At 34.4% G+C, this 12,092-nt stretch overlaps 1 protein-coding gene and 1 long non-coding RNA gene across 3 annotated transcripts in view; one reads left to right on the top strand and one right to left on the bottom strand.

Moving 5' to 3' along the window:
* Window positions 1–12,092, top strand: part of LOC138180000 (uncharacterized) — a 71,350-nt gene that overhangs the window by 35,600 nt on the left and 23,658 nt on the right. The gene's annotated exons all lie outside the window — the stretch shown is intronic.
* Window positions 1–12,092, bottom strand: part of LOC138179973 (beta-3 adrenergic receptor) — a 76,566-nt gene that overhangs the window by 24,377 nt on the left and 40,097 nt on the right. The gene's annotated exons all lie outside the window — the stretch shown is intronic.

Consider the following 12,092-nt stretch of genomic DNA (forward strand, 5'->3'; position numbering starts at 1 on the left):
GCAGTTTTACCACAACTAATTATTCAAATCGTAAACGAATCTTCACGCTGTGAAGCTCGTCAAATGTTATAATTTGCCAAATGTCCTGCCGGACAAATTGTAAAGCACAAAGTAAAATAAAAGTTATAGATTAGGGGGCATGGAATAAGTGACCTTTTGTTTAGGCGAAAATTTAGGGGAGACCTACCGCCTAAAATGCCATTTTGAACGAGGTTGACCCTTTACACCTCGAACGACGCTTTCGTTCCTGACTGTCCTCCAACGAGTAGTCATCTGAGTCGTGTGCTTCCGTTTAGGATTGAGAATATCGACATGTATCATGGGTTATAGGATGGTTTATTGATTTACGTTTGTGAATGAGGGTGGAAACAACGGTGAAGCTTTAAGAGACGAACTGAGATGAATATAACATGAATGTGTTGAGAAAGTGATAGAGTAAATTTGGTTTGAAAAGGTAAATAGGATTAAACATGCAAATCTACTGTAATGATAATACTATAGCGTTTTAAATGCGTGATTAGTGTAGTAAACGCTATTTAACCAATAAATTCTGCAGATTTTCATCTTCTCTACATAAGCAGTTACTCCAATTATCTTTCAACTTGTATCGTATAACGAAGTTTTATCATCTGTATCGTCTTATCCATGCGACAAGCCGTGAAAGCTCGCCCGATACTTTGAGTAGTTTACGTATAATCACACATTAAGTAGCTATTCACGAGTTTCAATTTAAACTCACGATGGAACTACGTAAAGTAAAAGCACCCTATTAATAATACATTAACAGCCCCGCGAGAGATCCTTCCAATTCAATTTGACTCCAGAAGACGATCTCTTCTATATTTATATAATTCGCTTAAATAAAACAAAAGAAAAATGGAGAGAAAGAAAAACAAGCGAACACTATTATAAAAGTATTAGGACGGAAAACAAATTCTTGTTGTTGTCGTTGAAAACTGTGTAAATAAGTGAGGTGGATTACATGTGTAGGTTGTTTGATAAGAAACGAGTGGATGAATTTGTAATAGTCAGTTGTATTAAAATCAGTATAAGTACAAGAGATAGTATATTCCAAATAATCGTCGCTCGCTCGATGCTATTATGCCGATCGCAGAAAGGATAACCATAATAATTTAGGGATCACGTTCATACATTTATATCAACGGACGTTACCACAAAAAGTTAACCTTATTTTGTAACTGCGGCTGAAGATTACAAAAGACGGCAATAACAATCTGTTCCGAGTTCGTTTGCCTCTAGACCTTGTAAACCAAAACAATCATTGGTATTAAAGGCTCAATAAGATGAGTCTCTCCCGGATTCGAATTTTGCGTTGACTTCTTCTACGTTCAAGTGCCGCTACATAAGTTACAACTATACTGCGGATTTTGATGTATTTATAGAAATACATTTGAAGATGCAGAATCACGCAGAATGTACATATTATGAAAGCATACGTTAAATATCCAAAGTGTTTTCTACGATACTTGACAGGTAATATAATTTTCTATTGAAATTCCACTATTTACATAATATTCTGAAAAATTTGTATGAAAATCTACGGTGGATACGACTGATTCAAAAAACCGAATAGATAAATAAACAGTGAATTTGTTTTAAAAAAGAGAGAGAAAAACACACCGCATTAATTTCTGTGCCTAATAGTGTACAAATGGAAGGATCGGAAAAAACCAGAATTTCCCTCAATATACTTAGCAATAGGCAATGAAGGCACCGTTCATTTATATCTATTTTATACCTATTTTTCGTTGTTCGCTTTGTCGCCAGTCAAACCTATATTTGCCACTCCTTGAATTCGTCCCGTAACGACAGCGCGTGATTAATCGCGATCGAACGAACAGACTGGAGTGAAAAAATATCAGGAGAAGGAGGAGAGAAGACAGACCCTCGCGTGTATGAACGATGAGATTCTTGTACGAAGTTAGCAGAGTAAAAAAAAGGAGAGAAAGGAAAAACAGAATAAACGGCAAACGAGGGTCGAGCTGGCATTATCGAGGATCGTGCACGCAACTCGCGTGATCGTGACGAAGGAGGGGTGAGTTAACGCGAGGAATCCCAGTTTAATGCAAAGAAATAGACAGCACGAGTCTTTTCATCAAACGATTTACATCGATCCATGAAAATGGAACGCGTCAGCGGTAAATACGAAATTCCTAATACGTCGTTTGTAACTCGTGACCCAGAAATTGCGATCGGGAGCGTGCCATACACGCAATGTGACCCTGAATACCTGCGAGACGATTCGAGATAAGTTCCATTAATAGCGTGCTAATAAGAAAGTTGACGTAGTTGGAATCTCTCGCAATCAGATATAACCGTGTAAGTTGGGATTTATTTCCAGGTGATTGTTGTGTTGCGTTATTTTGAACTTTCTTTTACGATACTGAGTACATTGTGAATGTAATTTGTGAGATTTTGTTTGTGCAATAGTTTACGAACTAAAAATGACTAAAGAGTGGTAGAATTGATGGAATGGACGAAGATTAATCATAATATACAACGTTTTGGACAAATCTGCGCTAATTTTTGTAGTAAAATAAAAAAGACAAATGGCACATTTTCGTAAATTTTCATGAGTTGGTAAAGATAACAGAAAAATTTCGATGTCTATTTGCATAACTTTCTATGATAAGAAAGAATCTCGTTCTTTACAGGACGTTCATTTACATAAACGTTCTGTACACAACACCACTTTTTTTTTTATTTATTTATTTAAATTTTACAATTTGTCCAGTAAGACATTTGGTAAAATGTTATATTGTAGTAGTGTAATAATATAACATGTGGGTGGCTCCCCCCAGCGGAGTACCATCTTCGAGTTTGTTAGGTTATGTCCTTGGTAAGATCTGTTGGGTGTTTCCTTTTTAGTCTTCTATCTATTCTTGATGTACACCACTTAATTTAATTTAAATTAAACCCACTTTCTGTGTACTATTTTATTACAATCTTCGAAATAAATTTATTCTTCAACTTTTAACAAAAGATAGGCGTATAAATCGTAAGCAATGCGTATAAATCAAATTTCACTTCTCTAAAAAAAAAAAAAAAGAAAACCTCGAGACCTAAAATAATACGTTCTATTGTAAAAGAGAATAAATCCCGTCAATGTCAAATGGCTGAAAAATTAATAATTTCCTGTTTTAAATTGATTTACATTTTTTTTTATTTGTTTCGCCACTCTTCTAACTAACCAACTACATGCGTATACATTATACGTAGCTAGAAAAATTTGACGAATGTCCAGCTGGACAAATTGTAAAGTACATTAAAACATTAATGTAAAAAAACATTATACGTACATGTGTGTGCGTACTATTCAAGATTCGTCGCAAGATCATCGGAATCTGAGAAAGTTGGCCGGATGAAATGGTGAGAAGAAAGGTCAAAGACCAATCCGAGGGGAAGCAAGATACACGTGCACCAACGTGGAAAATATCTCCCCTTCCGACTCCTACAATATTATCTCTTAAAGTGATGTTCTCCTCCCGAAATTCAGAGATAGATCGAAAACCACGACGTACAACGTATTTTCAATGAAAATAGATCAAAATTCGAAAAGCCACGCTTCATTGTGTCATCCTGTGAGGCGATTTTTATTAGCGAATTTCTGGTGGACCGCCAACATGCTGAAAAATCCAAATCAAATTCAAAATCCAATGGATGACAAAGGTTTCCGTTGCTCGTAAACGTGACGCAATTAACAAAATGGAAATTTAATCGGAAAAAAATTATCAGTTGAGATTAAATTAACGTTGAAAAAGCTTCATAACGTAATATTCCGTTGTGGAAATTTGTTGAGGCAACTCAATTGGTAATGAAGTTTAAAGTTACAGAGCGTCATTAATGTTGAATTAGTGCGGAAACCTTTGAGTTGACAGAAGCTACTGATGTAGTAATTGTAGTTATAGAAGTTTCAGATCGGTATACATAACTAGCTTAAAATAAGTATTCGGGACGTATTTCCCCTCGTTTTCTCCTTCTAGAGAATCGTTTGAAACATAGGGTGTCCTGAATCGATGATATAACCGATAAGAATAAAGTAATTCTAATTAAAAGATAAATCGGGGAACATAGAATAAAATATTTTCACGCGACACCCTCTTTTTTAAAAAAAAAAAAAGTGGCTTTAGACGCTAATCTCGAATATTTGTACTCTCTTGCGATCCTTGAATCTTTTACGTCACAATCTCCATTTCATTTTAACCGAGAAAAGAAATTTTAATGTTTTAGGAGATCTTTAGCGTCAGATTGAGGAAGGAAATTACGAGATATATTTAGAATGAATTTTCTCAGAAAACAAAATCTCGTATGAGAACGCTTTATTCGTAACATAATGTAATATAATATAATATAGTAACTTTATTTATTTAATAGATTTATTCACAGTGATGAGACAGGAAGCTATGATTATTTAATTAAAGCTACTTCTTAATGTAGTAATGTAATACAACTAAAACAATTAAAATTGGTACAACTAATTAACTTCTGAGTGACAACTCACAACTCGCAACTGACTACTCACGACTCGTGACTAACTCCTAACTCATGATCTACTCCAACTCATGATTTACTACAAGACAATACCCTTTAGATTTAAGCATTAGATGCAACTAGAATCAAACATACTATAAACTCTTATAATCCAAGTTGCAATACCACGCCAAAGTAATTTACTTATAATTCTCAATGAGAATTGATTGTAAAAAGTGTACCAAATAAAAAAAAATGATCTATTACAACTGACTAACTCTCTCCACCAAAACATCCTTTTTTATCAGTTTTAGTATTCCTACCATGGACACGTGTTTCGTAACTGTCGTTGATCCTTTTTCAAGTACCTATTTTCCTAAAGGGCCATGGTCATATTGCTGGGCCGCATGGCCTACTGGGATTTCGCGTGGTTTCTGGCCCGTCTGCACTTTGCTTTTTCCCTGCACTGTGGTTCATCGGGTTTTCTTTAATGATTTTTCCACGATAGTACAATAATAAAACAATAATAGCATAACAGCTTATGTAGGTGTTCAACGACACTACTTGGATAGTAAGACGGTTGGTGGACCAGGAAGGGTTTTAGCCGCCCTCGCTAGAAAGTTGCTAACGGAACATACCAGATGTGAAGAGAACCAACTTTCTAGGCTAACAGGTGGTAGACAATAAACGTAAAAGGGAATCTAAGACAAGAAATACTCGCTTGGTCCGAAGGACCTTAACTATGAAAATTCCAAGACCCCTGGTGGGTACTTAAGACTATTGAGGGTACGCGCCAAGGATGTGCGAACATCTGGGTGCCATCCTGTCCGCGGTGTGTGGCCTGGTCTCTGATGTAAATTGACGTTATGTGGTCCACGACACTTCCTGGGTCGTGAAGTTCAACAGCAAATTTCTTGGCAATTTCAAATCCTAGCGCTAAACTCAACAGTTAGGGGAATTTTTAGGACTGGCTCGATCAAGAAGACGCAGGAGGGGGGGTGCAATAGAAAGATAATTCGTAAGAGGTCCCCGAAGCACTCCTGTCACACGCGTAAGATGGTCATCGTGGAGTTTTAGTCGGTAAGTATCCGACACTACTCTGCTGTTGCCGATTATTAGCAGTAGCGAAGTGTCCATGAGGATTTCTCCACGTGCAAAAAAAAAAAAAAGATAGAGAACAAGTGCAGTTCAGTGACGATGCTATGTCTGAGGAAAGCTAGTGATGGATGTGTCTAACGCACGGGACAATCGGATTTGTTGATAACAATTTTGGCTAGGAAAGTGAGGGCAATAGTCATTGCTTCTGATTGAATAAGAAAAAGGTTGGTGGGCAAGGAAAGGTTCTAGCCGCCCCCGAGAGGAAGTTGCTTGTGGGAAGCATCATACGTGAAAAAACCAACTTTCCCGTATTTTCCCGACGTAGACAATGAATTTAAGGAGCACTTGAAACAAAAGATACTTGTTTGGTCTGAAGGACCTTAACTATAAAAATGCTAAGATTTATGGTGGTACTTAAGACTATTGACTATTGTGGTTATTGTGGGGCCGGGTTAGTGTAGAGGGTCATTGGACGTAACAGTAGGTATCATGCCTGTCGATCAAGTCCATTTAATTATACCACGTATTACACGACATTTTGTATGTATACAATGAACATTATGGAATAAAGTAAACCGATTATAGCGTGTAAATTAGGATGCAACAGAAACGAGGACAAAAATTGTACGAGCATGTATTTGTAAGTAGGTATTTCACATCCTTTAATTTGGCTTGTGGTAAAAACCATTGTCCACACGTGGCCATGCATTCTAATCGCGATCCTCCGGTTCCATCGAGCAATGTAATTAGCCGAGGAAATTCAAACCATTAACGTATCGTCGTAAAAAAAGGACGAATAAAGCTGCTGAAGATAGGAAAAAAGAGGGAATAATCTTGCTGGAAGTGACGAGCGATGAGATAGAGAGGGTAATAGAGCCGAGAAGCGTTGGAATTGTTCGAACGAACATCCTCTTAAGTAGCCATTTAAAGTCCGCATTCTGACCACGTGAAGTCTCTTTGGTGACTCTCTTGCTCGTCGAAATTTTGTCGCGTTAAAACGGTCACGTTGTGCCAACAACGGTGAAATATTACCACTTCCGAGTCCCGGCGAGCTTAGAATGGAATACTATACCGTGAACTAAGCAACTGTGCTTAAATTACACCACGCTAGTTGCTACAAAATGGAAAACTTTCGTCGTAATATTCTTAAGAGGCAATCGCGACACGTACAACGTTTGCCAGGCCAAATTGTGTCTTTGGTAAACTCAATGGACTATTGGTCTGTGTTCTCTAGACAGACATCCTGCTGCGAAACAACTACTGCTCACTATGTGCTTTCGAGTAGGCTTTTCAATAACACATTCTTGGAAAGATGCGTGACAGATCCTGAATTGAGGATATGGCATATGTCGTTTTGTCAGGCAATGAATACTATTCTCCATGGGAAATTGTTTTTTCTCTACCTTTGTATTTTGCTTTCCTTCTTCTGTTCTCTTTTTTTGTAACCAATGATGTTTGGTATATGTCTAAACTACGTCTACACTGTACAGGACAAGCTATAGATCAATGTATTCTCTGTGAAAAAAGGTATTAAGGCACTTAGATCAGTTTCTTTTTTTTTATTTACTTATTTAACTTGTATTTTACAATTTATCCTAATGGATATTCGGTTAATTTTTCTATCTTTATTGCTAAATAACATGTGGATGGCTACCCCCAGCGGGATACCATCTTTGAGTTTGTCTATTTTATTTCTTTAGTGAGGTCAGTGGGATGTTTTCTTTTCAGTCTTTTTTTATATGGGGTTTGTTCGTTTTAGAAGCCAACTGGTTGGATGTGTTGCCATTCTTCCCTTGTATTTTTTTTTTTTTTAATATCTGTTAATTTCTTCTTTGACCATTGATCAGATCAAAGATTTACCATTCAAACCGGTTGGCTGCTGAAACAAGCAAAACTCTCATAAAAGGAAGACTAAAAGGAAAACACCCACTACACTACAGAAAGACTTCACTACAGAAATAAAATAGACAAATCCAAAGATGGTATCTCCCTGGGGATAGCCACCCACATGTTAATTAGCAATAAAGCTAGAAAAATTTACCGAATATCCATTAGGACAAATTGTAAAGTACAAATTAAATAAAGAAAAGATCAAAGATTGATCAAAAGGATATTTCAACTTTAATTTTGTTCAATTTATCGAAAATTCACCGTATGTCCAGCTGGACAAATTGTAAAGTACAAATTAAGTAATAAAAAAGAAACTTATCGTATGTATGAGAAACAAAGACAGACAACGTAGTACTTTTACACTCACGTTCTCAGATTTAAATATTTATTTTATTTATTTTAAACTAAGCACTTTCAGATATCATCATTCTAACACGCACTGTCATAACGCGTGACTAAATGTTAAAAATATTGATTTCCATAAAAAGTTTATGACCGTGACATTTGCGATGAACCAATATATTAAGAAAATGTTCATAGCATATACACCCACACATTTAAGATGGTTTCCATTTCATTTTGAATTTATCTTATTTTTCTTGAAAGGATAAAAGTTTCCCGACAAAAAAATTAAGAGTATTCTTGTTTATACGTAAACAGTAATTTCAACTGTATATCGATATTTTCTACATAAAAATATATATATAATAAATTTGTATTACAAGTCAGAGAGGAAAATACCAGTAAATAAATGTGTAAAATTATAAGGAATTATAGAAAACGCGGTGGAAGCATTATATAACTGACGCACAAAGACGGATGCGCGTAAAAGGACAGAGCAAAACAAGAAAAGAAAGCATAATAAAATGAACGATGCTCTTTTCTCTCTCTTTCTCTATATCAACCGATATCGACACTATATTCAATAGTCGAAGTGAGAGCATTGACTTTTATGCTATTTCAGAGTACCTTCAAAGAAAAATTGGTCAGATCACTTATGTACGTCCATTGTATCTAGTTATCTCATATTTTATTTTAGATAGAAATAGCAGTTTTTTTTCTTTTCTTACGATGGTGAAAAATATATAGATGTTTTTGTGTATAAATGTTTTTATTGAAATCGAAACGGGATTTTCAGCATATTAGCGAAAATAAATTTCTCCAGCTATGATCACTACAAATTAAAATTTATGTTGTATGTCTGTAATACCAGCGTTAACATTTAACCAGGTTTTTCACTTTTCTTCATTTTCTCTATCTTTACTGAAAAAAAATCTGTAACCGTGTCTATTTTTGCATAGATCTACAGCCGACCTATATCTGTATATGTACGTACATCGACGTAAGCAAAAGAATACAATCGATGTAACCGCAGGGTTGACACAGTGCGCAATTACCGCGGAATCCGGAAATTTTAATTAAATCGACACGGAAATCGTTGGTGAAACGAATATTCTAACAACTTGGTAAAAGTAATTTTCTCTCGATAGCAGATAGACGGTACATTTCTGTGAGTGAAAATCATCGTTAACATTTAACGTTTATTATAACATGTAACGTGTAATTAAGTGCTTGAAGATTTCTTTTAATAAAATAAAATATAATAAGTATAAATGAAAGAAGCACAAAAATTGTTAACATGTTTTTGTTTAACTGAAAAGATATTACGATTGATCGCGAATAATTTGTTATACGTGGTGATGTGGTAACGAGAAAAATTTTAAATGAACTGTCCTCGATGACAAGCCTTATCAATAACAGCTCTCGCGAAACCCGACGCTTTTTATCTCCGTACAAATTTTTGTTCATATGGCGCTGAATTTGTTACAACCCACGTACTTTTTATTTTTACTTTTAATCGCTACAAGAGCTCGTAAAAACAGAAATAGCATGTTTCAACAGGAAAAAGAAACTGATAAGTCTTCCTATAATATATATGAAGGAAGACTTATCAGTATTATATATATATATATATCTTTTTTTATTAAAATCCTTTTTCTTCTATCGAACTTTTCGCTGGTGAAATAACGTTTGAACTTTAACGATTTACAACTTCTAAGGAACAAACCTTTTACAATAGCTTCGCGATTGATTCCTTGAAATTTCTTACATGAAATTGATACTCTGGAGCACGGAAGGATTGAAGGTTACTCTCTGCCTACATATAAATTAAAAAAATTAACTTTCCGCATGTCCTCCTGTCCTTAGTCCCATTTTTAATTAAAAATGAAGTTAAAAAGAATTGAAATTATAGAGGAGCAGTTTTAAAATCCAGTATATTGACAACCAATCTTGTACATGAACACGCAAAGAAAAGCTCAAATCCGAACAAAGTTTATAATTAACAATACAAATATGGACTGATAGAAATAGATAAGACGAATTGAAAATTATTTATGCGCTAGAATTATTCACGTCGCATGCTAACGTGTGAAGTTCAACTAATAGCTCAATTAGTATAAATCATCCTTCTAACGTTTTTTCTCCTTTTTTTCTTTTTTTTTTTTATTATTTAATTTGTACTTTACAATTTGTCTAGCTGGACATTTCGTAAATTGCTTCTAACGTTTCGTAAAAATTCTATCCGGTTATCGAGTTGACACGGTTCGTTCGCTCGGCGTTTTATTTGCTTCGTTTGTTTAATGTTTAACGAATCAATGAAAGAGAAAAAAATAAGAGAAGAAAGTATAAATCTGAATAAAAGTATCGATAATTGCGATTGTTAAAACAAAACCATCAGGGTGAGAATGGATTGCGTAAGAAATAAGCCAGTTCAATTAATATAGCTCGTCGATTAAATTTACTTTTATTGAATTGGCAGAGGAATATTTAAGCGCGTATCAAACGTATTCGACCTGGTAACCTTTTGGCCGATTTCGTGACGTTGCTCCTCCAATAACAAATGACCGAAAGTTATCAAATCAGAAAGGCAAATTGCCAGGTAATAAGAAAACTCCACTTATCTTTATGAACGTCAATACATAATCTTTTTCGAGGAGAAATAAAATCCACCACCTGACGATTGAATTTCCATATACAGTGGTTCACCAGAGTATTCAAACACCTGTCACAGAATTATTTTATGGATACGTTACGTGCATTACACGAGAGTTTTTCAGATTTCTTCGGCACTGTAATGAGTACCAAACACAACTATAATGGAAATTTACCGAATGTCCAGCTGGACAAATTGTAAAGTACAAATTAAATAATAAAAAGAAACAAAATAAACTATAATGGTAAAATTTGAAACCAGTCCGAAAGAGTATAGAAATTACAAGACGTTTATAGATTTTTAGAGTACTGTAGCTCTCAGCAAGAACAAGAATAACATTTGCATGATTTTAACCAACAAATAATCGCTAATAACTCTGGCAGTCGAATGCAACTTTAAAATAAAGAAAAAAGAAAAAACAAATCTTTGCAAGGTGTGCTTCTAATAAATATCTTGTACATATAACTCCCATATACATTGCCAGATTCATTCGGAGTTTTGCCAATGTAATAAAGCTAAGCATTATGATGCTAATTTTTTTCTTTTTTTTTATTATTTAATTTGTACTTTACAATTTGTCCAGCTGGACATTTGGTAAATTTTTCTGTCTTAATTACTAAATAACATATAGATAGCTACCCACAACAGTATATCATCTTCGAGTTTGACTATTATGGTGCTAATGAAATTTCAAAATGTTTTGTATAATATATGCATAAAAGGTTCCTAGTTTCTAGGAGTGTTCGAATAGTCACTGGTGTAGATACATACGTTCACATGTCATATCTTATCATCCAGTTTCTATATTAACTATATCTTTAATTTCGTCAATATTAGAAAATCAATATTTACTGTATTGACTTTTCACAGTACAAAATACATATAAATGATATTTCATCTGTTATTTACGCATTCGTATCAGTTGAGTATGTTTAATCGCTGCACTTTTGCCTTTTGTTGTTATATTAATTAGCTTATTAACGGATTATTAACTTGTCACTTTTATCGCTAATATTGCCTGTTAATTAACGTGAAACATGTGAGTTATATTTATTGATTCATTAATCGTTTTATTTTTCACTTTTATGCCAGTTAGCCACTCTGAGAATTTCTTTCTTTATTTATTTAATTTGTATTTTACAATTTGTCCAGCTGGACATCTTTCTGAGAATGCAGCAATCATTTGTCGTCTCCATGAGGACAATTTGAGACTCATTATGGGAATATTAATGATGGTCAATGTTTCCCATGTTTCCTTTAATAACAATCAAAATTAATCCAGCAGAAGCTCGATTATCAGAATACCAATTATAGAATATCAATTAACGGAAAAGGGAATGGCCCTCGTGAAAAAATATATTTATCTTCCTTTATTTTGTATGAATAATCGAATAATTAAATTCCTACTGTAGTAATAATATTTAGGAATCGTTATCGATTGGTTTATTATATGAAAATGTGAGCGAGTGAAATTTTTGTATTTAAAATTTCATATCCGTGTTCGTTACGTTACGAAGATTCTCGGTTACACATCAAATAATCGCTCTTGTACATCGTTCAATAAACAAGCTGCAATTTCGTCGAAATTAAATATGAAACGTGTCCGACGAAAAAATGT

This window comes from Bombus flavifrons, chromosome 5 (genome assembly GCF_040668555.2).
Source record: "Bombus flavifrons isolate JBK064 chromosome 5, iyBomFlav1_principal, whole genome shotgun sequence".
Classification (NCBI taxonomy): Eukaryota; Metazoa; Arthropoda; class Insecta; order Hymenoptera; family Apidae; genus Bombus; species Bombus flavifrons.